This window comes from Hemicordylus capensis, chromosome 1 (assembly GCF_027244095.1).
Source record: "Hemicordylus capensis ecotype Gifberg chromosome 1, rHemCap1.1.pri, whole genome shotgun sequence".
Lineage (NCBI taxonomy): Eukaryota > Metazoa > Chordata > Lepidosauria > Squamata > Cordylidae > Hemicordylus > Hemicordylus capensis.
The window spans coordinates 320,772,336-320,777,984 of NC_069657.1; the positions used below are offsets into that span (position 1 = coordinate 320,772,336).

Genomic DNA, 5,649 nt, shown 5'->3' on the forward strand with positions numbered 1-5,649 from the left:
GCTCAGAGGAAAACCAAGGAGCAGATCGGGCTCCACCATGCCGGAAAGGGCGTTTAGGAGCAACCGTGTCAACAGCCTGGGCCACCTCTCCATTCCAGAGATCAACCAGGGCCTCGACAGGGTCACCAGCTCTGGACACTGGAAACTCCCCGAGGGCTGTCTGGAATCCAAGCAGATCCATAAGCCTCCGGGGGCAGACCATCCTAATTGGCCCACCACCCCTGCAGAGGACAGACAGAGCAGTCAAACTAAACCCCACCAGATGATGATCTGTCAATGACAAGGGAGTGGTCTCAAATTCCCCCACCTCCAGATCATTTATTTCCCAGTCGGCAAAAACCAGATCCAGAGTGTGTCCCGCCACATGGGTAGGGCCCGATACCAATTGAGACAGGCCCATGGTTGCCATGGAGGCCATGAAATCCTGAGCCGCACCCACTAGGGGGGCCTCAGCGTGGACATTGAAATCCCCCAAAACAATAAGCCTGGGGGAACCCAAGGCCACCTCCGAGACCACCCCCGCCAGCTCAGGTAGGGAGACTGAAGTGCAGCGGGCTGGTCGGTACACCAGCAGAATCCCCAGGCTATCTCGGAGGCCCACCCTCAAGGACAAACACTCAAAATTCTGAGATTGCCTGACCGGGCACCTGGAAACGGGGAGGGTCTCTCGAAAGATGATTGCAATGCCTCCTCCCCAACCCTCGAGGTGGGGCTGCTGCACGATCTGGAAACCTGGAGGCTAGAGCTGAGAGAGACCAACCCTGCCCAGCGCATCCAACCAGGTCTCCGTCACACATACCAGGTCAGCACGCTCATCCACAATCAAATCGTGGTTGAGAGATGTTTTTGCATTAACTGACCTGGCATTTAGCAGCAGCACCCTAATCCTCAAGGGAGTGTTCTCAGAGCTCCCTGGGGTCAGAGGGTTGGGAGAAGGGCCGGAAAAAGGAACAGGCCTCAATTGCCTGGACCGATTTCCCCTGTAATGGCCTGCCCAACTCCCACCGCCATACCTCCCTCTGCCCGCTACCCGTGATATTACTGCCTCCACTTCATGCCCACTTTTTCGCTCTCCCAGACACATCTCCCCAGACTAGCCCACCACAGCTTCTTGGCTTAATAAAAACCAGAACCAGAATTGTACAATCTCTTGCTGACTTCTTGATTGCAGGAAGAAGGATCTTCAGGACAGAAGGAGAAAGATCTTCTGGGCCCCAGGCATCTCGCCCCACAGCTGAGAGCCACAAGGACGAGAGCCCTTGGGCCAGCCAGCCCTATCTAGCAGCAAAAGCCCCAGCACAGCAAAGCCCAAGGAGATGATGTTACACACCTGAGGAAAGGAGGGGCAGAAGCAAAGACAGCACAGTCAATGCCCCACCCAAGCTGTTCCCTCTGTCCTCTTCCCCTCTTAACCTAAGAATAAACACCACTTAACCTGAGAATTATTTAGCAATGCTTTTATTCAACAAATATGTTTCTGATATATGTTCATAGACACTTGCATACATATAGGCACCTGAAATTGGCAATGGACATTGAAATTTCTGATGGTTATGAGGAAATTGCTGGTTTTCCATTCATTTAATTGTAGCCTCACCTAGAAATGTGGCACCCCCACTTGGGAAGGGAAGTTGGCTACAGATGGGGGGGGGGGTTTCATCCCTAAATTGCAACTCAGTTTCTTCTAAAGTAATATCATGAGAGAAAATTGACAGGAAGTTATCTCTTCTGCCACTGTCCTCTCCTCCATTTTCTTTTCTGGAAGAAGGAAAGAGTGGAGACAGAGAAGCCAGTTGCTTCAGCAGATGAAGAGGGTGCCTGAGCAGCAAGAGTGCCACTTGGTGGAGAAAAACAGGAGGTGTGCCCCAGTGAGAGCTGGAAAGAGAGGAGGAGAAATGAGGTCCCTTAACAAGGACTTTTAACATAACTACCTGGACAGCTTATATGAGATGGTGATTGTCACATTAATCTAGTTTTTCGTAAACTGGCAAAATATTTTAGATATGCCATCTACCTGATTCTTACCATATCGTTTCCTTATTATCATATTACTATATAATCTTGCAGCGTGTTTCTTACCATATTATTTTCATAAATCCCTCCTCACTTTAATGGAACTTACTTCCTTACGGCACAGTGGGGCAATGACTTGATTAGCAAGCCAGAGGTTGCCAGTTCAAATCTCCACTGGTACCTATACTGGGCAGGAGCAATATAGGAAGATGCTGAAAGGCATTATCTCATACAGCACAGGAGATGGCAATGGTAAACCCCTCCTGTATTCTACCAAAGACAACCACAGGGCTCTGTGGTTACCAGGAGTCATACCGACTGGATGGCACACTTTACCTTTACTTCCAAATAAGTTTTGAATTGTGGTTTAAGCCACTTCTCGTGGTTTTCAAATAATCACAACTCTGCCTGCTCTCCATCTTCATTCCTTAAGGAATTAGTGTGCTATAAATCAAAACAAAACAAATACATTTAATAAAATAAACAAAGTGCCACATTTCATTATAAGATTTTCATTTCCTATCAATTCGTTATGTGTGTTAATTGTGTTTAGAGTAACTACTGCATTTTTAATTTTCATGGAATTGCTTTTGCCAGCTATAAATATTTACCGTTCAAGTATTTGTAACTTTATATCAGCCAATTAAATAAATATATTCAAAAGAATATCCTAAAACATACACAAATCACCCTCGCTATACGGAGAGAGAGAGAGAGAGAGAGAGAGAATTAATGCAAGTGTTTTCTTATATACAAAACTTGGATGAAAATTCACTAGTACAATGACTAACATCTGTAGTGTACCAAAGTTGAAGCTAATTGTATAGAAGTTGTTCTAGTAAGAACTAATCAGTAGAGATTTGCAAACAGGTTTGAATTCGAAACAGTTCGAATTTGAACTGGTTCAGTTTGAAGGTTTGAACTCAAACCCAACCAGAGCCTGGTTCTATTCAAACCACTTTGAACCAGTTTGAAGGCACAAGCTTCCAAAACTGGGTTGCAGTGGTAGGCACCCATGGGTGCCAACTACCATCCAAACCCCAAACCAATTGGACACTCCTGAGATTTTTAATGATTTTTTAAAATGATTTTTCCATTTTTTGCTTTCCCCCTATAGGGTATAATGGGCACTCACACTGGTCCATTATTACCTATGCAGAGCACCAAGGGGAACACCTAGGGACACTCAGGGTGCCTACCACCCACTGAACCCCAAAGCAAAAAGAAACTCCTGCATTTTTAATGATTATTTGAAGATTTGTTGTTACATTTTTTGCATTTTTCCATTAGGGAATAATGGGGATTTGAGGACGCCCATTTGCAGGTGTGTCTGATTGCTTTGGGGTTAGGTGCGTGGTTGGCAGCCCTGGGTGCCTACCACCCACCCACCCAGGTTTTGTGCACCTAGATGCTCTGCATAGGGAATAATGGGTTGTTCAAGTCCCTATTACACTCTATGTAGAACCTCTTAGGACAGGTTGAAGTTGGGTTCAAATTCGAACTGAACTGGGGGGGGGGGGTTCAAGCAAAACCAAAACCAAACCGACCCACCCTGGTTCAAATTATCTCAAATTTGAACCAAACAACCAGCCAAGCTGGTTTTGTGCACACCCCTACTAATAGGCCTACTTTCCTTTTACAGTCTCTACAACTGGACTAAATTTGGTTCAAATCGAATTCCACAAGTTAGGTCTCTTGGATTGGGGTGGATTACATCATTACAAACTATACCACTGAGGTATCCCTGTGTGTCACTCACTATAACTGTATCCAATTTGGTTCAGATCAGTTAGACAGTTCACAAGTTAGCCCACTTGCATCACATATGTTCATGTGGCCACCATTTTGAATTGGAGTGATGACATCATCACACACGATGCCATTAGAGCATGCCTATGTGTCCCTACAGCTGTAGCAAATTTGGTTCAAATTGGTTAAGCAGTTCACAAGTTAATCCACTTGTGCCTCAAAAGTTTACACGTCCACCATCTTGGATTGGGGTGGATGACATCATCACAAATTATGCTGTTGAGGTGTCCCTATGTGTCCCTACAACTGTACCCAATTTGGTTCATATAGGTCCAGGCGTTGCAAAGTTGATAGGGGACACACACGCGCAGGGATACACACACACACACACACACACACACACACACAATGCCAGCTGATCTCAAAAGCCTACTGGCATGTAGGCTAAAATAGAAATATAGTTGTATCAAAACTAGTTTTATGGGTTAAAAATGATTTGTATAATGACTCTTATTTAATAACAGTTTTGCTATTTATATATTTATTGACTAGCTCATTTTTGTTTACTAGTTTTTCTGAATTAAAGATTCAAGAGGAACAACAATTAATATGTTATGATTAACATCTCCAGAACACTTGAACAGGGAATTAATTCTTCTTTGTAACACGCTTCTGGGATCGTCACAAGACATTAGTTAGCCCATGGGAGCAAATCATTTGTCAGTTCCTGCCTCCCCTCTTTGTGATTCCTGCTCTTGCTACCTCCTTTGGGCAGAACACAAATCTATTGGGTTGCAGGTATCTTCCCAGAAGCTGAAAAATACACCTGCTGTGCCAATTTGTAAGTGTACTTTAACCAAAACCTATTTAAAATAAAGGCAACTGAGTGTTTGCTTTCTGAAACTCAGTGGTTTTAGCTCAAAGCAGGAAGCCTCAGGTGCGCAAGATGAGCTTGGGCAAAGCTCGGGAAGCAAGAGCACAGCCTCTATTTAAAGGGCATGTTTTTTTTGAGAATTTGATTATGGCTTTATTTTGTTAAATGCTTCTTTTCTAGTCTTGCTAGAAATGAAGGCAAAGTATGCCTATAAAACAGTTTCAAACAGTAGGGATGTGCAAATTGATTTGGGTACAAATCAATTTGTACCCGAATCTAGCTGATTCAGGTGATTTGGAGACAAAACAAGTCACCCCTATGGTCCATTGGCTAGATTCGGGTACAAATCAAATCGTACCTGATTTGATTCAAATTCAATCAAGATTCTGATCTCTCTTATTGATTCCCCCAGATTCTCAGCTTTCATTTTTTTTAAAAAAGCTAAGCTCTAGCCCCTGTAGAAGTAGACTTAAGGAGCAAAATGTGTGGCCACTATTTTTCAAGTGTTGGGATTCTTTGGTGTATAATAACTTTCCCTAAATGAATCCCTATGAGGATTAATTACACACCTTCATTTCTTCTGTTCATTTAGACTGTCTTTTTTACAGTGCCAACTGTCAACTGCCATGTGCCAACTGTTGGAAGGAAAGGACTTTGCGCTGTCTCTTTGCCTCAGACAGTGGAGGACAGACTAGTAAGTCAGAGGGCTAGAAGGTCAAAGACATTTGGTCATCACTTCCTGCTGCTCTGATGCTATCCCTTTGAAATGTAGATTGCTAATCTTAGGGGATTCAACTTCCTTCCTCCTTCTCTCTCTTCCTACCTGGCTGTTGACCTTGCAACATGGCAAGTCTCTTGCCCTGCACCATATGTGCAGAGAAGATGGTGAATCCATCTGCATCCATTTAGATAGATAGATTAGAGATCCTAAATCCTCACTTTCCTATCTAGAATGGAGTTCCTTAATAAATACCTTTTATATTGATTTGAAACTAGCAATTGGCTCCAAGTTA

General features: G+C 43.9%; 1 long non-coding RNA gene across 1 annotated transcript; it reads right to left on the reverse strand.

The window, feature by feature from the left end:
- Positions 1–1,453: 1,453 nt before the first annotated feature.
- Positions 1,454–5,295, reverse strand: LOC128340879 (uncharacterized). Its single transcript, XR_008314056.1, has 3 exons — positions 5,206–5,295; positions 2,350–2,457; positions 1,454–1,875 (listed from the first exon to the last, which is right to left on the reverse strand). It is a non-coding gene; the product is annotated as an uncharacterized LOC128340879 (long non-coding RNA).
- Between the last annotated feature and the right edge of the window lie 354 nt (positions 5,296–5,649).